The following is a 26281-nucleotide window of genomic DNA, read 5'->3' as shown; positions in this document are numbered from 1 at the left end:
CAAAATTTATTTGTTTTTGTTTTGAGACAAAATTACATACAATGAAGTATTAAAAATATTAAATGAACATTTGATGGGTTTTCACAAATACAGACACTTGTATAACCCTAATCTCTATGAAGATACAAAGTATTGCCATCACTTCTGATAGTTTCTTCATAATATGTTTTCTCATTCAGTGTCTCCTACATTAGCCTCCAAATCCCTCCACCCACCATGATCAGGCAGCCACTCTTTTGATTTTTATTTTCATCATAGATTAGTTTTGCTAGAATTAGATTTGTATGTGTTGATTTTTTCTAGAACTTCGTATAGTGACATCATTAGTGTATATTCTTTGTATAAAGTATCTTTTACTTAGTGTAATTTTTTGGGGGGAGGGATTCATTCATGATGTTGTTTGAAGCATCAGTTCATTCCTTTGTATTGTAGAATATCATTCCATTATATGCATATACTTCTGTATGTTTATCCATATCCTAGTTATAGAAACCTGGGTTTTCCCAGTTTTTCACTATTTTAAATAAAGCTGTTACTAATATTATTTAAACAACTTTTTTGTCAATACATACTTTTAGGTCATAAGACATTGGTAGAACCTTTTTCAGAAGAGCAATTTATACTCCACCAATAGTTGAGAGTTCCAGTTCTGCATCCTCACCAACATTTGCTGCTTAATGATATCTCATTGTGACATAACTGGGCATTTCAGAGTCTACTTCACCAACACCCTGCATATCAGTTTCTAGATAGCACCTAGCTCATAGTTGGAAATTAGCAAAAAGCTGTCCTTCAGGAAGTGGAAAAATTGTGTCTTTAAAAAAAAACTTTTAAATTATTATTTTTTATTTTAGAGAAAGAGAAAGAGAGCACAAGCAGGGGAGAGGAGCAGAGGGAGAGAGAGAGAGAGAGAGAGAGAGAGAGAGAGAGAGAGAGAGAGAATTCCACGCAAAGCTCCATGTTCAGCACAAGCCAGAACCAAGGCTGGATTCCATGACCCTGGGATCATGACCTACGCCACTGACACTCAACCAACTGAGCCACCCAGGTGCCCCAGGTGATGTCTTTTACTGTGCAGTTTTCATGTAATCATCCTGAGTCATGGGCCTTTTTCTTGTTTTCTATTTCTAAAACATACTCCAAGTTCTGTGAGACAGTCTTGCTGATTCTCTCTTAAATTCTTCTCTCCTTATGAGCATATAACTGAGTGATTATAACTACCGTGGACACACAATTTACATGCAGGTAACTAGTTACTAGGAACATTTGAATATTATAACAAGTAATACACAATTTTAATTGCTGGCTCTCTTCTCCAGAGACTCTTTCTTATTAGAGAGGACTGTGTCATGCACTAGTCAGTTTCAAAGAAAAGTGATATGTTTGTTTCCCTTTGAAAGCAATTTATATCTTTTGGGTACTCTGCAACAATATATTATTGATTCCTCTTCAGGTTTTTTATTGTTTTTGTCTTATTATGGTGGTGAGGTGATGGTTGTCATTTGGTCACCTTTGCCCCAGCTAGCATAGGAAAGTAGGAATCTCCTCCTCAGATTCCATCATTTTAAGGGTTTTTTGAAGACTTCGTGGGATTTATGAGGCCACAGAGGTGGGCCAGAGAATCAGCACAACCCACAAAAATGCCCATTATTGCCTAACAGGAAAACACAAGGACAGTGCCCAACAAGGGCGTCTATTATAATGATGATAAACATAATGTCATTGTCCACACATGACCCATGCCAAACAGAAGTTGGAGTTACATAGCCATGTTACAATCCTAGTTTTAACCGCATGAATCTGTTTCCTCATCTAAAATCTGGCTTCAGAAATAATTGTTTCTCCAGATTAGCATGTGACTTAACCAAATAACGTATGTTAAGTGACCAACAAGGTCTCTGATACATTATAGTCAGTTAATACATGTTAGCTTTCCAAAGTCCCCTTGGAAGCCAACCATCCATTTTTCTTCTATAGCAATGTCAGGAGGTATATGTATATACTAGTTAGTAATCAGTGTCAGAACCTCATTATCAACATCACTTACTAGAATGGTACATTTCTTACCAAATATGAACTATTAATACATCATCATCTCTAAAAGTCCATAATTTACCTTGGGGTTCACTCTTCACATGATACATTCTATGGCTTTGGAAAACATGTATAATGATATGTTTTTATTATTATGGTGTAATATAGAATATTTTCACTGCCTTCCCCTCTTCCACTCAACCATTGACAACCACTGATCTTTTTATTGTCTCCATAGTTTTGTCTTTACAGAATGTCATATAGCTGGGATCATACAATATTATATACATATGTATACAATCATATGTAACCTTTTAAGATTGGGTTTATTTTACTTAGTAATAATTAATTTCTTGATATCTCATTTCTTTTTAGTTCTGGGTAGCTAATGGGTAATATTCCATTGTTTACATGTACCACACTTTGTTTATCTAATCACCTACTGAAAGACATCTTGGTTGCTTTCAAGTTTCTGGCAATTATGAATAAAGCTCCTATAAAATAAAACTCTATAAAATAAAGCTACATTTGTGTGCAGGATATTTGTGGACATGTTTTCATTTCTTTTGGGTGACTACCAAGGAACATGAGTAGTGGATCATATGGCAAAAGTAGGTTTTGTATGGTGAGAACTGTCTTCCAAACTGTCTTCCAAAGTGGCTGTACCATTTTGCATTCCTGTTAGCAAGGCATGAGAGTTCTTATTGCTCCACACCTTTGCCAGCATTTCAGGTTGTCAGTGTTCCAGATTTTGACTTTTCTAAGAGGCATGTAGTAGTATCTCATTAGGTCAGACTTTCAAATGTACCTCACTTTTGTGTGTGTGTATACCTCAATTTTTTTTTCTGTCTCCTATCCTATTTCCCTTACTCCATCACACATATTTCTTCAGGACAATTCCTCAGTAAATCACTTCCACAAGAATTCCCATCTCAAGCTCCAAGAAAGTTGGCCTAAGACTCATGGAATGCCAAAATTTAGTTCAAGGGGTGGCTGGGTGGCTCACTAGGTTAAGCATCTGACTTCAATTCAGGTCACAATCTCGTGATCCATGAGTTTGAGCCCTGCATCAGGCTCTGTGCTGACAGCTCAGAGCCTGGAGCCTGCTTCAGATTCTGTCTCCTTCTTTCTCTGACCCTCCCCCATTTTCTCTCTCTCTCTCTCTCTCTCTCTCTCCCTCTCTCCCTCTCTCTCTCTCTCTCTCCAAATTAAATAAACATTAAAAAAAGAAAAAAAGTCTAGTTCAAAAAGACTTCCAACAACTACATCAATATTTCCAAATATCTCAGTGTTTTGCCTTTAGTAGACAAAATACCTAGATACTCCTCTCAGCTTTGCCCATCAATGTTTGGCATTTTGTTTTACAGAAGCCAAGAGAACAAGGAAAACTCACTTGACTTATCTTTCAAAACAGTTGATAAGATATTTTTCTTACAGCCCATCCAAGGGTGATGTGGTCATAGGCAGACACTGAGGGTGATTTCTATATATCTAAACTGTAGGCTTCTATTTGAGCAATTCTTGAGCTGAAAACCACAAATTGTCATGTATCATGTTGTTACTCTCATATATTTCAAAATGTTCTCTGATTTTCCTCTTGATTTCTCCTTTGATTCATGGATTACTCACAAGGGTTTTACTTAGTTTACAAATATTTGGCAATTAAAAAATATGTTTATTCATTTTTGAGACAAAGAGAGAGAGTGAGTGAGCTGGGAAGGGCAGAGAGAGTGGGAGACACAGAATCCACGAAGCAGGCTCCAGGCTCTGAGCTGTCTGCACAGAGCCCGATGCAGGGCTTGAACCTATGAATCACGAGATGATGACCTGAGCTGAAGTCAGATGCTTAACTGACTGAGCCACCCAGGTGTCCCTATTTGGTGATTTTTGAAATATGTTGTTATTGATTTTTAATCTAATCCTATTGTGCTTAAAGAAATAACTGTGTAAGACTTTAGTACTGTTAAATTCACTAATAGCTATTTTACAACCCCAAATATGGTCTTTCTTGTTGAATGTTATATGAACACTTGGAAATAATGTGTCTTCTGTGGTTTTGGATAGAGTGGTCTATACATGTCAGTTAGGTTCTATTGGCTGATAGACTTGTTTAGGTCTTTTATACCACAATTATATGTCAGTTTGTTCTATAAGTTACTGGGAAAAGAGTAGTTCAATTTCTTTCTCTCTCTCTTTTAAAGTTTACTTGTTTGAGGGGCGCCTGGGTGGCGCAGTCAGTTAAGCGTCCGACTTCAGCCAGGTCACAATCTCGCGGTCCATGAGTTCGAGCCCCGCGTCAGGCTCTGGGCTGATGGCTCGGAGCCTGGAGCCTGTTTCTGATTCTGTGTCTCCCTCTCTCTCTGCCCCTCCCCCATTCATGCTCTGTCTCTCTCTGTCCCAAAAAAATAAATAAAAACGTTGAAAAAAAAATTAAAAAAAAAAATAAAGTTTACTTGTTTGAGAAAGAGAGAGAGAAAGAGAGAGAGAGAGAGAGAGACTCCTAACCAGACTCCAGACTGTCAGTATGGACCATGTCATGGGGCTCCATTCCACGAACTGTGAGATCATGACCTGCACCTAAATCAAGAGTTGGACGCTTAACCAACTGAGCCATCCAGGCAATCCCAGGAGTATTTCAGTTCCTAAATATAACTGTGAATTTGTCTATTTCTCCTTTCACTCTTGTCAGGTTTTGTTTCATGTATTTTGAATCTCTGTTATTAGGTGTTTACACATTTAGAATTGTTATGTCTTCTTGACTTAGTTACTCCTTTACCATTAGAAAATATTTTTTAACTCCGCTAGGAGTCCTTTTACTTTGATCTACTTTGTTATTATCATAGCCACTTCATCTTTCTTATGTGCAATATTCCAATAGAATATCCTTCTCTACCCATTAGCTTCTGACATTCCTGTGGGTTTATATTGAAAGTGATTTTCTTATGGACAACATTTAACTGTGTCTTGGTTTCATCATCAATTATGACAATTTTTTTAATTGAAGTGTTTAGACCACTTAGATTTAATATCCAATTTTTTACCAATATTTTTTAGATTAAAACTATTATTTTGTTCTACATCTTTTTGTGTGATATGTGCTATGCTTCATCTTTTTAAATTTTATTGCTTTATTAAAATTGAATATTTTTTTCACAATTCCACTTTATTATCACTGTTGGTTTATTGGTTCTAGTAGTTTATTTTCTCTGTGGTTTATTTTGGATAAGTTCTTTTGTTATATCTTCAAATTTATAAACATTATTTTTTACCTGTACTAATATACAGTTATCTTACCCAGTAAAATTTTCATTTCACATATTACTTTTTATTCTTAGATATTTCATGTGGTTCATTTTTATATATTTCATTTTTCTAATTATATCAATGTTTGCCTTAAAATTATTATATATATTGAAAATGTTTATAATAGCTGTTTTAATATACTTATCTGCTTATTCCATGATGCTCATTTCTGGATCTTTACATTAATTGAGTTTTTTCATCTGATTATAGGTCACATTTTCCTGATTTTTGCCTATAATAATTTTTGATTGATGACTGGAATTTTTACATTTTTGATTACTGAATTTCATGGTAGTCCTTCAAAAAGTGGTGGACTTTGTTCTCACAGGTAATCCAGTTACTTGTATCTCAGTTTGATTTTCTCAGATCTTGCTTTTTTTAATTTCTAAAACAAATATCAAGAAAGATTTCTTGGCTCAGAGGGGAAGATAGGAGACTGGGCTCACCTTGTCCTGCTGATCGCTTAGATTCCACCCACATCTGCCTAAATAACCCAAAAAACCACCAGAGGACTAGCAGAATGGACTCTCTAGAGCCAAGAATGTACAAGAGGCCCACAAAATAGGATAGGAAGGGTGGAGAGGCAGTGCATGTTACACTGACTGGGGGGAGGGAGCCAGGACGGTGGAAGGACAACCAACCCTGCAAGGCAGAGCCCCCAAAGTCTGGCTTGCAAAAGCAGAGAGTTCGCACTCCGTTAGTTCTGACAGCCAGCAGGACTTAACATCGGGAATGTAAAAAGTAAACAGCCCTGCTCTCAGAGAGCAGAAAGGGCAAGACGACACCGAGAGATTGTTATTCAGCCCTGGAAGACTGAGCTCAGCTTGGTAGGGGAACAAAGGCTCTAGGCAAGCACCATTCCTCTCTCCCATACCCCAGCTGAAATTCCAAAAGGAGCCAGTTCCTGTCACCGAAATTGCTTGTACCGCTAAAATGGACAACGCTGTGCTTCTGTGGATCCATCCCTCCAACAGGCCTGCCTCCCTCCCAGTGATGCAGGGCTCCTCCCGCAGGGGACCACTGATGGCAAAGCAAGTTAAGCCTACCCCTCCCGCCCCTGTGCACCTTGCGAATCCACCCCTGCTAATACACCCTTGGCCAGATCCCATCAAAGCAGCACCACAAGCCTGGCAGTATACAAGTAGCCCAGACAGGGGACACACCACTCCATAGTGAGTTCTGCCCCTGGAAGAGGGGAAGATAAGGTACACACCAATCTGACTGTGGCCCCAGCAGTGGCCTGGGGGAAGACATCTGGTCTGACTGCAGCCCCACCCACAAACACAAGTTACCCTGAACACCCCAGGGGAAATGTCTTGCAATTTGGAGTTACTGCAGGGACTACCCAAAATGATGAAATGGAAGAATTCTCCACAAAAGAAACTCCAGGAAGTAGCGACAGCTAACAAACTGATCAAAAAAGATGTAAGCAATATAATGGAACAAGAATTTAGAATAATAGTCACAAAATTAACCGCTGGGCTTGAAAAAAGCATAGAGAACAGCAGAGAATCTATTGCTAAAGAGATCAAGGGACTCAAAAATAGTCATGAGGAGCTAAAAAATTCTACAAATCAGGTGCAAAATAAAATGGAGGCGACCACAGCACAGAATGAAGAGGCAGAGGAGAGAATAGGTGAATTAGAAGATAAAATTGTGGGAAAAAAGGACGCTGAGAAAAAGAGAGATAAAAGAAATCCAGGAGAATGAGGGGATAATTAGAGAACTAAGTGACTCAAACAGAACAATATCTGTATCACAGGAATTCCAGAAGAAGAGAGAGAGAAAGGGGCTGAAAGTGTACTTGAACAAATCATAGTTGAGAACTTCCCTGATCTGGGGAAGGAAAAAGACATTGAAATCCAAGAGGCACAGAGAACTCCTTTTAGATGTAATTTGAATTGATCTTCTGCACGACATATCATAATGAAACTGGCAAAAAAAGAACAAGAATAAAGAGAAAATTCTGAAAGTAGCTAGGGATACACAGGCTCTAACTTACAAAGGTAGTCACATAATAGTAGCAGATCTATCTACTGAAACATGGCAGACCAGAAAGGAAAGGCAGGGAATCTTCACTGTGATGAACAGAAAAAATATGCAGCTGAGAATCATTTATCCAACAAGTCTGTCATTCAGAATAGGAGAGATAAAGGTCTTCCCAAACAAAAACTGAAGGTATTCATCACCACTAAACCAGTCCTACAAGACATTCTAAGGGAGATTCTGTGAGTGAAATGTTGCAAGGACCACAAAGTACCAGAGACATCACTACAAGCATGAAACCTACAGACATCACAATGACTCTAAACCCATATCTTTCTATAATAACACTGAATGTAAATGGGCTAAATGCGCCAACCAAAAGACATAGGGTATCAGAATGGATAAAAAAAACAAGACCCATCTATTTGCTGTCTACAGAAGACTCATTTTAGACCTGAGGACACCTTCACATTGAAAGTGAGGGGATAGAGAACTATCTAACATGCTACTGGAAGTCAAAAGAAAGCTGGAGTAGCCATATTTATATCAGGCAAACTAGACTTTAAATTAAAGGCTGTAACAAGGGATGAAGAAGGGCATTATATAATAATTACAGGGTCTATCCATCAGGAAGAGTTAACAATTATAAATGTCTCTGCACTGAATATGCAAGCCCCCAAATATATAAAACAATTAATCACAAACATAAACAACCTTATTGATAAGAATGTGGGAAATACCAGGGACTTTAATACACCACTTACAACAATGGATCGATCATCTAGACACAGAATCAATAAAAACAAAGGGTCCCCGAATTATACATTGGATCAGATGGACTTGACAGATATATTTAGAACTCTGCATAAAAGAATTGAGAGCATACCATGCACACTATCAGACCACAATGCTATGAAACTTGAAATCAACACAGGAAAAACTCTGGAAAACCTCCAAAAGCATGGAGGTTAAAGAACACCCTAATAAAGATTTAATGGGTCAACCAGGCAATTAGAGAAGAAATTTAAATATATATATGTATATATATGTATGTGTGTGTATATATATATATATATATATATATATATATATATGTAAACAAATGAAAATGAAAATATAACAACCCAAACACTTTGGGAGGCAGCGAAGGCAGTCCTGAGAGGGAAATACATCGCAATCCAGGCCTATCTCAAGAAACAAGAAAAATCCCAAATACAAAATCTAACAGCACACTTAAAGGAAACAGAAGCAGAACAGCAAAACTCCCCAAACCCAGCAGAACATAAATAATAAAGATCAGAGCAGAAATAAACAATATAGAATCTAAAAAAACAGTACAGCAGATCAATGAAACCAAGAGTTGGTTTTTGAAAAAAAAAAAAAAAGCAAAAAAACAAACAAAAAAAAAAATTGATAAACCTCTAGCCAGGCTTCTCAAAAAGAAAAGGCAGATAACCCAAATAGATAACATCTTGAATGAAAATGGAATTATTACAACCAGTCCCTCAAAATACAAGCAATTATCAGGGAATACTATTAAAAAATATGTGTCAACAAACTGGACAACCTGGAAGAAATGGACAAATTCCTAAGCACCCACACACTTCCAAAACTCAAACAGGAAGAAATAGAAAACTTGAACAGACCCATAACCAGTGAAAAAAGTGAATCAGTTATCAAAAATCTCCCAACAAATAGGAGTCCAGGACCAGATGGCTTCTCTGGGGAATTCTACCAGACATTTAAAGCACACATAATACCTATCCTTATCATCAACAACATATAAAAAGAATTATTCACCATGATCAAGTGGGATTCATTCCTGGGATGCAGGGCTGGTTCAACAATCACAAATCAATCAATGTGTTGTATCACATTAATAAAAGAAAGGATGAGAACCATATGATCCTGTCAATCGATGCAGAAAAAGCATTTGACAAAATTCAGCATCTTTTCTTAGTAAAAACCCTCGAGAAAGTCGGGATAGAAGGAACATACTTAAACATCATAAAAGGCATTTATGAAAAGCCCACAGCTAACATCATCCTCAATGGGGAAAAACTGAGAGTTTTTTCCCTGAGATCAGGAACACGACAGGGATGTCCACTCTCACCGCTGTTGTTTAACATAGTGTTGGAAGTGCTACCATCGGCAATCAGACAACAAAAGGAAATCAAAGGCATCAAAATTGGCAAAGATGAAGTGAACCTTTCACTTTTTGCAGATGACATGATATTATACATGGAAACCCGATAGACTCCACCAGAAGTCTGCTAGAATTGATACATGAATTCAGCAAAGTCACAGGATACAAAATCAGTATACAGAAATCAGTTGTATTCTTCTACACTAATAATGAGGAAACAGAAAGACAAATAAAGAAACTGATCCCATTCACAATTGCACCAAGAATCAGAAAATACCTAGGAATAAACCTAACCAATGTTGCAAAAGAGCTGTATGCTGAAAACTGTAGAAAGCTTATGAAGGAAGTTGAAGAAGATATAAAGAAATGGAAAGGCATTCCATGCTCATGGATTGGAAGAATAAATATGGTTAAAATATCAACACTACCAAAAGCTATCTACACATTCATTGCAATCCCAATCAAAATTATACCAGCAGTTTTCTCAAAGCTAGAACAAAAAATCTTAAATTTGCACGGAACCATAAAAGATCTCAAAAAGCCAAAATAATATTGAAGAAGACCAAAGAGGGAGACATCACAATCCCAGACTTTAGCCTCTACTACAAAGCTGTCATCATCAGTACAGTAGGGTATTGGCACAAAAACAGACCCATAGGCCAATGGAATAGAATAGAGACTCCAGAATTAGACCCACAAAGTATCGCCAACTAATCTTTGACAAAGCAGGAAAAAACATCCAATGGAAAAAAGACAGTCTCTTTAACAAATGGTGTTGGGAGAACTGGGCAGAAACATGAAGAAGAATGAAACTAGACCACTTTCTTACACACACACACACACACACACACACAAAACCCCTCAAAATGGATGAAGGACCTGAATGTGAGACAGGAAACCATCAAAACCCTAGAGGAGATAGGATAAAACCTCTCTGACCTCAGCTGCAGAAATTTCTTACTTGACACATCTCCAAAGGCAAGGGAAGTAAAGCAAAAATGAACTATTGGGACCTCATGAAGACAAAAAGTTTCTGCATAGCAAAGGAAACAATCAACAAAACTAAAAGGCAACCAATGGAATGGGAAAAAATATTTACAAATCAAATATCAGACAAAGGGCTAGTGTCCAAAATCTACAAGGAACTCACCAAACTCCACACCCAAAAAACAAATGATTCGGTGAAAAAATGGGCAGAAAACATGAATAGACACTTCTCTAAAGAAAACATCCAAATGGTGAACAGGCACATGAAAAGATGCACAATGCCACTCCTCATCAAGGAAATACAAATCAAAACCGCACTCCGATACTACCTCATGCCACTCAGAGTGGCTAAAATGAACAAGTCAGGAGACTATAGATGCTTCAGAGAATGTAGAGAAATGGGAACCCTCTTGCACTGTTGGCGGGAATGCAAACTGGTGCAGCCGCTCTGGAAAACAGTGTGGAGGTTCCTCAAAATATTAAAAGTCGATCTACCCTATGACCCAGCAATAGCATTGCTAGGAATTTACCCAAGGGATACAGAAGTGCTGATGCATAGGGGCACTTTTACCCCCAATATTTATAGCAGCACTTGCAACAATTGCCAAATTATGGAAAGAGCCTAAATGTCCATCAACTGATGAATGGATAAAGAATTTGTGCTTTATATACACAATGGAATACTACATGGCAATGAGAAAGAATGAAATATGGCCTTTTGTAGCAATGTGGATGGAACTGGAGAGTGTTATGCTAAGTGAAATAAGTCATACAGAGAAAGGCAGATACCATATGTTTTCACTCTTATGTGGATCCTGAGAAACTTAACAGAAGACCATGGTGTGGCGGAAGGAAAAAAAGTTAGTGAGGGAGGAAACCATAAGAGACTCTAAAACTGAGAGCAAACTGAGGGTTGATGGGGGGTGGGAAGGATGGAAGAGTGGGTGATGGGTATTGAGGAGGGCACCTGTTGGGATGAGCACTGGGTGTTGTATGGAAACCAATTTGACAATAAATTTCATATATAAAAAAAAATAAATAAAAGAAAATAAAAGAAAAAATAAAGAGACATTTCTTCCAGTGAAGATTACATGTATTTAATGAAATTTCTTCAATATGGCTGGTTGGGATTTGAACCATGTTTAGTCCTGTGTAAGGTGTGGGAATTTTTCACCTTATAAGTTCCTTTGTGAGTGAACTAGATAAACAAGAGTAAGTGTACACTTACCTTGATAAGCACTGAGTAATGTGTAGAATCATTCAATCACTATATTGCATACCTGAAACTAACATAACACTGTTGGTTAGTTATACTATAATTAAAAAAAAAAAGAAGGTATAAATCCTTTTTCCTTGGAAGTTCTTATTTTTGTATTTTTTATTTTCGTTTTGCCTAGACTCATGGTGTTTTTCACCCTATGGATATGTAGTTTGGTATTTAGCCAAATGCTCAAGAGGAACACTATGCAGATTTCTGGGGTTATTTCTCTGCATAGCTTCTTCCTTCTGGTACTCTGCTCTGCAAATTTTGGGTGCCCTGGTCTCCCCAAACTCTGATCTCTGTCTTGTCAGTATAGTGAGTCTTTCAGGCTCTGTTAGGTTTCATCTTCTTGCACTACAGTCCTGAAAATCCCCCTAGATAGAAAGCCAGGTGATTGTAGGCTCACCTCCTGTGTCTCCCATCTAAGGAATCAGCCATCTATTGTTTGTTGTACAGTGCATGAAATTAGTTGTTTTGTATATCTTTGTGTAGTTATATAGTTATTTGCATGTGAATATTAAGTCCAAAGTCCGTAAGATACTTTTAAAGAAAGAACAATGACCTTCAATTTAAAAAACATGTGTTCAGGGGGTGCCTGGGTGGCGCAGTCGGTTGAGCGTCCGACTTCAGCCAGGTCACGATCTCGCGGTCTGTGAGTTCGAGCCCCGCGTCAGGCTCTGGGCTGATGGCTCGGAGCCTGGAGCCTGTTTCCGATTCTGTGTCTCCCTCTCTCTCTGCCCCTCCCCCGTTCATGCTCTGTCTCTCTCTGTCCCAAAAATAAATAAACGTTGAAAAAAAAAATTTAAAAAAAATAAAAAAAATAAAAAACATGTGTTCTAGTCCCAATTTGTTCACAAAAGAGGTGTGTTACTTTTTTCTCTAAGCATAGATGTCCCATCTCAGGAGGCCTTCCCTGATCTCACCAGCTAGGCTTAGTACCTCTGTTATGTGCTTGCCTAGTACTATAAATTTTCTGTTTGGTATCCCTATTGCACTTGTAATTACACAATGTCTGTCTTCCCTGAGAGACTGTAAGTTCCTAGAGAGCAGAAGATATGATATCCATTTTGTTCACTATTCTGTGTGCAAAGCCTAAACAGGACCTTAAACATAGACTCTCAACAATTATTAATAGGATAAAATGTGTACATTAAAAAATAAGTATAGTATAAATTATTATTACCAACTCAGTAACCTTGGAACATCTCATGGAACCTGTGTACCTCAGTTTCCCTTATCTGGAAATTGAAGAGATTATTGGATGTTATCAAGGTCCCTTACACTTCAAAACTTTGTTTCTTTGATTCTTTTTGATTTTCACATTATCTGGAAAGGAAGAAAACATAATTAATCATTTTAATTCTAAGAGTATAAGTGAGAAAATATTTTCAAGGAGATTAACCAATATGTCTAAGTTTGCACAGCTAATTAGGAGAAAAACTGAGACTTAAATTCATTTGGCAATCAATCATACTCCATTTTGAAACATACCTTCTACTCTAACTTAATCCATCACGTTTTTTCCGTGTATTTATGTCTTGCTTTCTCACTTAGATTGTGAACTTCTTGAAGGCCAGAAGTATGTATTATATATTTTTGGAATTTCCCCAAATTCTTGCATCTGACCTACAGAGCATAGTGGAAAATGCATGTTTATTTCTTTGATTTTATTCTCTATAAGAAATTTAAGCTTGGGCTGCACATATAGAAATATTCCTCCTTAAAATGTCTCTGTACCTTATGCTCCATATAGAACATATCCTGAGGTAAGCGATCAGTGATTAAAGCTGGTTGTTAGACAAATGAATAGCTGATATAGCAGTGTTCCAGACTCTGAACCCCTTACACAGAAATCTTCCAGCCTCAAGGCTGCAACACCACAGTCTAGGTTCTATCCAGAAGAATGGTGCTTGGAAGTCTATGTATAGGTGTATGAAATTCACCCATCCTAACTTCTTCCTCCTCTTCTGGTCTTTATTGCATTCTCTATCTTGGCACCAGATTAATTTTTCTCAAAACTTTACATAATCAGATATTAAAACCCCATATGTTTCTTAGGATAGAGAGATAACATAAATGTGTAAATTTGCTCTTATAAAACAATAGGGTGATTCCTATAGCAAACTGGTGATGAGCAGGCCCTAACTATAGAGAATAAGTTAATTTTTAAATGATAACAAAACATTTCCTTGAGTTAATAAAACATCTGTATATTGACCTCAGCCTGAGGTCTCTGAATTGTGCCCCTATTGTGTTTTATATCATGACTGTGCTCAAATGTCTTGAATATCTTCTACACAGCTTTATGGAAATATCCATATCTCTCTGGAATCTGGGCACACAAGGTCTTCAGTTGCTGATCCCAACTTACCTTCCCAGTTTCTTATCCCCTCTGCTTCTGTGTATCATCCCACATTCCTGTTCAATTCTGCTATTGACTATTCCTCCAAGTAGGCAGCACTTTGCCATCTTATTCTGCTCATGTCATTCCTTTTGTTTGCAATATCCTTTCAGAGCCTTGTGTACTGGAATATGACTGTTGGAAACCAGGACCTGTCTCAGCTACACCCTTCACAATTAGGCTTTTCTAATGACTCCTGCATAATGTATGTCTACATGTACCTTATATTTGCATAAAGAACTTTCATGTAATCATTGAAGCCATTTTATGTATTTTTACCACCAATTTGCATATGAGGAAATAAAAAACATTGAAAGCTAAGTGAGTTGACTAAAGCTGTGTAGTTATCATCTTAACAAATAACCTTTCTACGAAATTTTGCCTGGGCTTGCATACCCAGTATTTGTATACCTGTGTACATTTACTATTAATTTTAAAATTCTTTATGAACATGTGCCTTTCCTTTTCAATTTTTTATACAAACCTAGAACGTCTTACAGTGTTTGGATCATAGTAGAAGATCAGTGAACATTCAAGATTTGAATTGAGTTTATGCTAAGTAGTGTGTGTGTGTGTGGAGGGGGGGGTGTGGTGAACAGAGAACAGCATCTACAGCAACCTGTGAATGACAAATAGAAAGAGGGCCTTTTAAGCCTAGGGATATGTTTTAGATAACACACTGTAATTATTTCCACCAAATTGGGCATTGACAGTTAAAACTGACATGACTGATTTCCTCTAAACGGATTTTTTAAAAAATATTTAATTTCTTCATTGATGGTGACTACCTGCCACCACTGATCTATTTCTATCTTTAAATCACCACTGGATCCACCCTTTTTCTTGTTAATCTGACTGAATGCAAATCAACCCTTCAATAGAAACTTTGCTGATGCACATGATGACATTGATATCATGGTTTCCTAAGCAAAAATGAATCTGATTTGCAAAAGTTCTAAGGAAAAAAGACATTAGAAAGATTGTATTGTGTGCCTGAACACACATACACAAGTGTCCATGCACACCTAATTGTCACTTGTTTTTTTTTTTTTTTTTTTTTCCGGAAGATATCAATAACAAAATTCCACAGCAGTATCAGTGACATGACTCCCACATGATGAAATGGTTTCCATGGAAATGATTTAGCAAGTTTGCAAAAATAACTTGTCCTGCACATAAGAAAAAGTGAAATAATAGGTTGAATCCCGTGGGATCTCAACCCCACTGTTAATTTAGCCTATGAGCATCTGGAACATGGCTTGGGTAGTAGCAGGAGTTTAGGAAAAAGATCTATTACAGACATGTTCTGTGGGAGAGCCAAGAAATCTGCATTCTTAAAGCTGTGAGCTTTCTGGGTCTAGACATTTCACCTTAACAGTCATGATTATTATCATTTTTTGTACTTATTACGCACTGTATAGCAGCTTTAAATACATTAACTCATCTAAATCTCACAAGAACTTTAAGCATGAGGTAAGTGTTATTAGGTCCTTTCTATAGTTAAAGAAGCTTTGGCTCATATTGATTGTGTGATTTAGCTAAGATCTTTCACTATCAACATAGTAGTTACAAGTAGAACCCAAGTCAATAAACCATGCTTTATTGACTCAGGGCCTTGCACAGTGCATTATTTCTGACAGATATTCAGATGAATGAATGGATCTAGCAATAAATAAGTGAGGATAGAAAGATGTTGATTAAAAGCTTGTTAACTGTCAAGTGTCTTCTTAAGGCTGGGGCAGATTATGGGACTCACACCATAGATTTATCAGACATTCATGCTAAAAGTCTTACTAAGTAAATTGCTTAACCAAATCTCTCTAGTACCTACATAGGATATTGGTTGACAGCCCTGGGAGAACAATATACTTAGGTCAGGAAATGCTGAACCATTCAACCTTAATTCAGAAGCGCATGGAGACATAGTTTCCCCCCACCAGAAGCTCCATACAAGGACCCTGGATTCTCTTGGCCACTGGATCTAATTTAACTCAGTCCCCTTTTCTGGCTCCAGCTCAGCCTCAGCCAGATAGAAGATATTTCTGAACATGTAGGATGGTTTAGGAGCTGTTAACTTCTAGATAACAGAAGTGCTGAGTGGGTCTTCAAATACTATATTAGAAGGACTAATGGGAAGATAAATTTTCAGCAACTATGAGTTCTTCCTGGGAGATGAGGATTTTTTAAAAAGCCCTCTTTGCTTTGTCTAGATGTTAGTAAACATTTATTTTTCTCAGCCATGGTCTTTCAGTCAAATCACTATGCCCAAGGATATCAAAGAGACCTATCACCCAGACTAGACATAGTCTTGCCAAATAGGATGTACAGGGCTCTCTGACTATTTCTCTTCTTCAGCCACAGGAGGTACAAATTTATGTTCCTTATGGAAAAAAGACCAGGGCCCCAGTTACAGAAGTACAAAACAGGGGGGAAGACCTGGCGTCCACCCATCAGAGCAGTGGATGAGCATACTTCCAGCTTCTCTCTGTGACTCCTGTCACTACAATTTACTCTAGACAGCCACAACTCACAGTCATCACCCAAGATGTGACAAAGAGGACTGGGAACAGCTCTAAAGAAGGGCAGCTGCAAGGCCCAGGAGGGCTGGTACCTGCCTTTTGAAAGAATAGTAGAGAAAAGCCTCAGGATGCAGGGGGCACATAGACTGGCTCCAATGTGGTCTACTCTTTCATCTCTGGCACAGCTGTTGGTTTATGGATCCTAGGTGGAAGAGAAACAGAACCATTATTTCTGATATTTCATAGTATAAAAATCAGGGAAGATTTTTCACCTGTGCTATGTGCAAAGTTCTGATGAGGTTCTTTTTATCAAGTCTCTCCCCTAGAGACTCATAAACTCTGTGGTGGATGGAAATATAAAAACTGAATATTTTTAAAGACCTAAATATAGGACTTGAAACCACAAAATTCCTAAAAGAAAACCTAGACAGTAATCTCTTGGACATTGGCCTTACCAACAATTTTCTGACTATGTTTCCTCAGGCAAGGGGGAAAAAACAAAAATAAACTATTGGAACTATATCAAACAAAAAACGTTTTTCACAGCAAAGGAAACTGTCTATAACAAAAAGACAACCTACTGAATGGGAAAGGGTATTTACAAATAATATATCTCATAAAGGATTAATATCTAAAATATGTAAAGAATACATACAACTCAAAACCAAAACCAAAACACACACACACACACACACACACACACATGAAAACATTCTCAACATCACTAATTGTCAGGGGAGCACAAATCAAAACCACAATGACATATAACCTCATATATGTAGGACGGGGGGCCTGGGATATGACAACTCACCACGTCCACACAGAAAAAGGCTTAGTTCTTTGTGGAAGCAGGGTGGGCAGGACTTTCTTTTTTTTTTTAAGACTTCATTTCATTTACTATATTAATTATAGATCTAGTAATGACATTTCAGACATAGAACTGTGCCTTAGGGATAAAATAGTCCCCTATTTGAAACACTTCATTGTATTTCTAAAGGGAAACAAAGTTGGACTCCAAACAACTCACAGAGTGTCTTAAAAAAATAGAATTCTCTCTTGGAGCAGCACAAACAGTGGTGAAAACATGGTGCTGAAATTTCCAGGTCCTAAAAGAACTCTTGGAAAGATGGACGGGGGAGGGCTAGCACCATCTTCCAACTATGGCTGCATTCTTAGGCCAGACCTGGGAAAAGTAGTTATTTTCTGTAGACTTTTTTGCCCCAAATTTGCAACCTTAAGTGCTGATAAATTTTTGAAGTGTCAGGATATCTGTGAATCACTAGGTCTTGAAAATAGTATTCATTTTTCACACCATCCTTAGGTATCTACCTGGCAAAATAAGCTAATGAGGAAGGTTGGTCATGCTTCCTATAGGATTTAAGACATATGCTCATTTCTAAGAGTGAGGGAAAGATGATCTTGTGATGGCTTTATGTAAAGATTTAAATAAATCTATCAGCCTACAAGGCCTGAATCATGAATCCCTATAGGGGAAAAATGTCTTTTCTGTTTATAGATGTCCTGGAAATGACCTTTGCTATATTATGCCTTGAGAACTTCCCAACCTTGCTAAATTTCTGACTCAGGGAGCATTTTTTAAGTGTGTTCCAATCATGTTGATTTTATTTCATGGCAGGAACCAGGTCTTCTCTAAGGTACTGAGTGGGATGAGTTTGGGCAAGGATTCAAGTGAATAAAATAACTGATATTTGGAATGTGAATGAATCTTCATCCCAGAAGAGGGTTTTTTGTTTGTATTTGTTTTAGCTTTTTTGGAAACCTGGTATTCAAGATGGACACCTGACAGGAAGTGACTGGCACAGGCTGATGTTCAGAGGAGAGGAAGGAGAGAGGCAGACAAAGATGAAATCAGGAGGATATGAGACAAAGACAGGTATGGGGTGATGAGAAACGTAAAATGAAAAGTGAAGATAAGAATGGGGAAGACAAGAAGTGGAAGAACAAAGAGGGAAAATAAAAGAGAAAAAGGAATAAAAGGATTAAAAAGTATATGTGCATGGAGGAGTGGAGGGGAATTAGGGAGAGAAAAGGGACACAAAGTATATTGCAGTGAGAGAAGGGAAAGAAAAAACACAGTGCAAGAGAGAGCCTGCAAAACACAGAGAGAAGTGAGTATAAAGACAGAGAGCAAGGGAGTCATACCTGAGAGCTTAGTGGAAGAAAAGCAGCTAGCACATGAAAGAGACCTCAGTGAGCAGAGATGGAAGGATGTTGGCTGGGCCAGAGAGAACTGTGTCTTCTCTTTCCTCTGATGCCCCAGACACTTGCCCCATCTCAGGACTCCATAGCTGAGTTTGATGGTGAGGTGAAAATAAATGGTAATTCCTCCTATTTCTGGTCTAGTGCCAGCCCCAGCCCCAAGCTTTATGCTAGGTGGCCAGACTGCAGTGTGATTAACAAACCTAGAGGCTGTTATTCCAACTTTGATGTTTCTCTAGCATAGGTTAAAAAAAAGTTAATCCCTTCATGAAATTGAATTGTGACTACCTTGTTGAGATGACTGTGCCCTCCTTGTACGCTGAGGCTCTGAGCCTGGGCACACTGTGTTAGAAGTACACTTGAATAGCAAAGACACTTTGTTCTTGGAAGAGGTTCACTTTGGTTTCCTCTCTTAACCTGCCTGTTAGGGCTAAATGTTTAGCATTATAGGAAGATGTTGGCTGTGACAGTAACATTGCCCTTAGAGCCAGAGCTCATGATAGGGACAAAGGCCTTAGGAGAGGTACTGGGGGAACCATGATGTAAGACAATGTGCTCCAAATGCTTCCACACCAGCAGGTCCAGATCTACAAAGCCACTGGGACTCAGCATTAATCATGGTGCATGAGTAGAAAGGGTCATGAATAAGAAGGCATAAGCCTGATTATCAACTCAGACAGGCATGAAAATTCTTGTTTGAAACTCACCAAAGTTTTCTCTCATTAGCATTGTGCTTCTTGAGGAGAACTGCAGTCTGATAATACAAATTGGCAGGGACCAGACTCTGTCTAAAAAGAAGAACCTCAGGCTGGGGTTGGAGATTCTAGAGGTCATCAGATCCAGTCTACTGCCTCCAACTGGACCCCATGCCCCGGGGCTGGGAAGGTGAAGTGGGGAGGCTGGAGCTCCCAGAAAGAAATCCCTCTGTTGCAAGCTCACGAGGCAATTTTGTCCCATGAAATAACAATCTTGGTTATAATTACAGAGATCTAAATATTAGGAGAATTTCAGAGGTCAGTTCTTTCTGGATGTGTCTTTAAGTCAGTTAAGCGGCCGACTTTGGCTCAGGTCATGATCTCGCGGTCCGTGAGTTCGAGCCCCGCGTCGGGCTCTGTACTGACAGCTCAGAGCCTGGAGCCTGTTTCAGATTCTGTGTCTCCCTCTCTCTGACCCTCCCCTATTCATGCTGTCTCTCCCTGTCTTAGAAATAAATGAAACGTTAGGAAAAATTTAGAAAACCCATATTTGAGGTTAAGTTCTTCCTTTCACCAGTGGGATAAGTTTTTAAAATAATTCAATCTCTCTGAGCCTCAGTTTTTTCACCTGTAAAGTAGCATGTTGATGCTCACCCTATAAACTCACTGTGTAAATTAAGGGCAACATAGGGACAATGTCAACACCCTTCTGGTATATAATTGGCCACAATACATAAACACTTTGCCATTACTATCTGTAAAGAACCTGATAGTCTGAAAAAAATTCATCAAAAAACACATTCCATTAGCTCAGATAATCAGGAAAGAATAATTCTTTCATAAAGAAATACTGTTTTGGATTATGTTGCATTTACAGGTACCCTTCCATCCCCATCCTAAGTGTTTCCACATAATCTGTAGCTCAACCTGCCTCAGGCAGGACCTAAGTAAACTATGTGGTCAGGAAGAGGTCCTTAGTCATAAGGCTGCAGAGGCAGCCTACAAAGGCAGAAGAGCTCATTCTTCCACCCCCTCCTCACTTGAGTGACTAAAATTGAGTCAGCAGAATTCAACAGATCAGGACCAGTAGTGTCATCCTGCAACTTCATTACCTTGTAAGAGATAATGGCAACTCCAGATCCCAGAGGAAATTACCAAACTATAACACATCATTCATGAAAAACCACACATATCCTCCCCCTTCCTAAGCTGACCCTCTGCCACCTTCCCTCAGTGCAGAACATACCCCTTTAGAGAGAGGCTTTCAGCCCAGGAGTACAGTGAACCTCCCTTCTCAGCCACTTCTTTAATTTTTTAATGTTTATTTATTTTTGAGAGAGATATAGAGTGCAAGTAGGGGAGGGCCAGAGAGAGAGAGGGAGACACAGAATCTAAAGCAGACTCCAGGCTCTGAGCTGTCAACACAGAGTCCAATGCGGGGCTCAAACTCATGGACTACAAGATCATGACCTGAGCTGAAGCCAGATGTTTAACCAACTGAGACATCTAGGTGCCACCTTTTTCAGCCACTTCTTAATCACCAACAGGCATAGCTTCTCTCTCTGTCATAGAGTGTGAAAAATCATTTAGAGCATAATTGCAATTATATATCCAATAATGAGATATTACCTTTGCAAAATAATGTAATTTATTGTCTTAAGGATGTAAACTACATTAAGGGCTGGGATGCAGCTGTGCCTCATGAATAACTAAATCTCAGACATTGTCAGGGATCAGGACTATTTCCCTTTCATGTATGCTTCTTGTAGATTGGCTTCTGTCCCTCAGACATACATCTCCCACATGGCTGAATCCAACCTGGCGCTTGGATATGTGCCACTAGGTGTGACAAAAACTTTTTTTCACCAGTGAGGTACAGAGGCTGACTCTTTTATGTCTCAAGTTGAAAGAAGAAAGAAAGAAAGAAAGAAAGAAAGAAAGAAAGAAAGAAAATAAAGGAGAAAGAAAAGAAAAGAAAAGAAAAGAAGAAAAGAAAAGAAAAGAAAAGAAAAGAAAAGAAAAGAAAAGGAAAGAAAGAAAAGAAAAGGTCTCCAACCTATCCAGCTTAGGTCAAGGGTCTGGTTTTAAACCAATGACTGTGTCCAGGGAAGCTGGGTCAATAAAAGTATAACAGCTCTCTTGGAAACCAGTGTTGGAGTGATGGGAGAGAGATTTACTGCAAGTAGGAGGGAAGAAGGTAAAGTGCACTTTTCTAGATACACAAAGACAAAGCAAAAGATATCTATTGTGATAGTGCAGAGATTTTCAGAAGCTGATCTAATGAAGATAGTTGCCCTTAAAGTCAGACCACCCTAAATAGGATTTTTTTTTTCTTCTTTGTCTGCCCTCTCTATTTCTCCATTGCAATCACAGAAGCTTAATTTCTATGTATTCACTCAGTGTTGATATTGGGTAAATTGGAAGAAAGGGATACTAAGTAACTCACCAACTGAATACAGAGCCACTCTGACTTTGCAAGTTCATCCTCTCCTATTTAAACCTTAATGACTGAGGCTCTTCAAAGCTGAACTCTAGGCCCCCTTTTTTTCTCACTTGTCTAAACCCTTTATTGAGAATATCATACAAGTCATTATATTTCATTATAAATATATGTAAATGACACACATATATTTTTTTGGTACACAATTTTTTTCTGAGCTCTAGACATATATTCAAGCACCTTCCTGATCTCCCTCCATGAATGTTTCTAAAGTGCATCAAACTCATCATGTAGAAACTTCCTGATCTTCACCAAATTCTCTAATTCTGGTCATCCTTCACTGTGACCTAACAAATTAAATATAATTATTTTTAATCCAATGACATGAAACTGAAGACTTCTTCTCCTTTAGCCCCCATGTCTAATTCATTACCAAGACATTTACTAATTAAACATTTCTTGAAGATATTAATTTCTTTATGTATCAAACACAATTTTAGTCCAAGCTAGAATTGTCTTCCCGAAATGCTAAAATAGCCTTTATTTCATCTAATGTCCAACATTCCCACCTGCAGCAAAAGTGATCTGTTCAAAACTAAATAAAATTGGGGTGCCTGGGTGGCTCAGTCGGTTGAGCCTCCCACTTCAGCTCAGGTCATGATCTTGCGGTCTGTGAGTTCGAGCCCCGCATAGGGCTCTGTGCTGACAGCTCAGAGCCTGGAGCCTGTTTCAGATTCTGTGTCTCCCTCTCTCTCTGCCCCTCCCCCGCTCATGCTCTCTCTCTCTCTCTCTCTCCCTCTGTCAAAAATAAGTAAACATAAAAAAATTTTAAAAAACTAAATAAAATTACTTTACTTACATTATTAAAAACTTAAATTCTCCCATTAATCTGAGGAAAAGGCTAAAAATGTTTTATGTTGCCTCTGAGGCAGGTAAAGGTATAGATGGAGCCTCATATAGATTCAACTGCATTGAGTCCTGAATGACCCTCAATGACAATGTTAGCATCAAGGCAGCAGAAAACATTTGGGATATATGACATTTGTCTTACTTGGCCTATATTCAGAGGATATGGGAGGTTTTGATTTTTGTGCATCTACCCATTAATCAGTAGTACTACGTAAAATATGTAAAGCATGGTTTCAGGTTAATCATAAGAACAACGGATCCTCAAAAACTGACAAACATGAAATGATCATAATAATAAGATTTTCAGAGGTAAATAAAAAATAACTCAGAGACCTAGAATAAACTGCGCCATGATGAAATATATTTCTGTATGTTGTAGAGGTTGTGTATATGCATGTGAACACTGAGGAGGAATATTCAATGATAGCAAGAAGCTCATATGAATTTCAAACCTCCTAAAACTAATTTTGTTGTTAAAGTCTCAGATCAGCAAATATTGTTTAACAAGATATTTAATATAATGGTTTAAAACATGGATCCAGGAGTACCCACCTCAAATCCTGGCTGTGCTAGCATTTACTGCTGCACTATGATCAAGTTACTTAACCTACCTGTGCCTCAGTTTCCTCAACTAGGAGAAGAAGAATAATAGTACCCACCTCATTAGAAATATTCAGACAATTAATTTATTAAGAAAATCACTTAAAAACAGTACCTTGTACATTACAAACACTATATAAAATTTTAATATTATCTGTATTACTCTATGGGATGTAGTAGGCAGAATAATACTATCTTAAAGGGCATTCCATGCTTTATTCCTTGGATCCATCAGTGTGTTACCTTACAGCAAAAGGACTTTGCAGATAAGATTATGATTAAGGTACTTGAGTTGGGAAACCATGAAGTACTGCATTTGAAGTAGACCTTGACAATGAGAGCTTTTAGAGCAGGGATAGAAAATACATATATGCTTCTGCTGCCCATTAACAACTGCTTATAGCCTCCTTCCCACCCCATCTCCAGCCATCTACCCTGAGTTGAGACAGTAACACTAAAGGTTTCTCCACTTATCCCTCAGCTAGCCACCACCAGCTAGTTCGTACTGGAATACAAAACTAAACTAATTTTCCTTATCTGAGTTTAATGTGGCTAAAAGACATTTCAGGGAGAAAGAACTACATGGGTAAGGCAGCAAAGGCTCAGCTATGAGGAAGACTGAGAAGAATACAGTAACAACAATATTGATAATACTAATAATAATAGATAAATAGCATTCATTTAATGCTTGCTATATAATAAGTACAAGGCATCTCAATTCCTACAACTCCATGAGCTAGGTACTATAATGTCTTCTGTAATATGGATGGAGAAACTAAGCTATGGAGCAATAAGTATCATGCACAAAGATGAATGCCTGGTAAGCAGCAGATCTGATAGATCTGAGATTCAAATTTTAGTGGTCTGGCTCCAGAGCCTACTGTCTTAGCCTTTGCCCTACTGTGGAGATAGACCTGGGTTAGTCTGTGGGACCTATTCTATAGACAATGGATAATTACAAGAAGTTTTTGAATGGGATGTGATCATGTCAGAGATGTGCACCAGGAAGACTGATACGGCATTACTTTCTGGATAAACTCAGTGGATCACAAGAAAGAGAGAAGAACAAGGAGGAGGATCCCTGGTAAAGAAAAGGAATGAAGAGCCAAGAAGGAAAATTTGGGAGGGAGCAGCAGTACTCAAGTTGGAAAATGTGCTTGAACTGCTTAGCTGGGAATCACTTTAGAAAATTATTGAGCCAAGTTTTGAGTTAAGCACTGGAAAAATAAATTTTTGTAACTATAAAAGACCAATGCAAGTGGCTGAGATGGTTGTTTTGATAGCTTCTAAACTGAATAATACCATGCTAGAGAAGAGGAGGCAAAAAAAGTCTCAGGCAAGGAATTTATCTTCAGTGTCCTCTTTGGGATGTAAATATATTTGTGTTAGCTTCATGAATATATGCATAAAGAATGAGATAATCAGAGAAAAAATAACCTCATTTTCTAGTATAGATCACTAGGATGCCAGGGTATCAGGGCATGTTAAGATGATTTAATTCAGCATCTCTTCCTTCTCTGCTGATGGCTACTCTAGACATCGCCAGTAGAGGCCAGCCTAGTTATTTTAAAATATGATATTTTTCCTCAAAAGAATATTTACTCTTTACTTAAATCTATAGAAAGATTAAACTTCTCTCTGCAGTATCACAGCCCTAACAGTCAAATATTTGTTTTCTCAGTATAGCTTACCTCTTTGAAGGTACAATGCATTAGGCATTGGGAAGGCAGTGAAAAGAAGGTTATGTTTGGATTTACAAGTTTTGAGAGCCAGTTAAACTTTCTTAAAGGCTTCTGAGTCTCAGTTTCCTCATCTGTAAGATAGGAACAATCACTTACTTTCCATTATCAAAAGATCAAATGAAAGAATGGCTGTGAAAGTGTCTTGTAAACTGTCGAGAACCCACACAAATGTTAATGCTGCTTTCATTTTTGTTGCTGTCATTGTCCCCATAAGGCTCACATAGTAAGGGTATTCTACATGGATAGAACATTGTGTATAAATGCATAGATCTTGAAACAGGATGACAGTGAATTTTCCAAAGTTGTTTGAAACCATGGTGTATGCACTCACTGGGGGAAATAATGGAGGTCAGTATGAATCAATCAAGGACTGTGTGTGCCCTGCCAGGGAGCCACCAGATACTGACCTGAACATTGAGTGTTGTAAAGCATGTAATATCCTGGCCATCCCAGCTTGACATGCCTCTACCCCTCCATAATGATTTTGTCTATTTCAGCTCAACTTTGGGCTCTAACCAAGGCCATTTTTGTCTTCTGGGCTAGCTAAAGACTGAGGGTCAAAGATTATCTTTTCTACTATGGCAGGATGAGGTCCTCTTCTGCTGGGCTGAAGTTCCTGTCCCTGAACTGAATTCAGTACATCAACATGTGTTAATCTCCTTCAGGTCAGGAATAGGTGTGGAAACAGTTGGGAAAGAGAAGATGATCAGGAAGGCTTGTCTTTTATGACCTCATGGAGAGAAGTGAAAAGTTATTTATTCGATTTCAAATATGCTTCACAAATACTTTATTTAATATGATTACAACTATAAATCTCTATTATTATTTTAATTTTTATAGATGAAAAACTAAGGCTGAAAGATGCCATACAACCTTCCAAAGCCACAAATAACAGTGTGTGGGATAAGACAGTATATAAGTGAATATCAGAGAGTAACCCCCAACTCAAGTCTTCTTCTTCATTTTGCTCCATGGCAATAAAGTAAAGACTGTCACACAGGAATAACGTCTTCTGTGATCTGTAAGGAGAAGGGAAAT

Source organism: Puma concolor, chromosome D1 (assembly GCF_028749965.1).
Source record: "Puma concolor isolate L17-30 chromosome D1, mPumCon1.1.hap2, whole genome shotgun sequence".
NCBI lineage: Eukaryota > Metazoa > Chordata > Mammalia > Carnivora > Felidae > Puma > Puma concolor.
Note: the sequence above shows the minus strand (reverse complement) of the source record.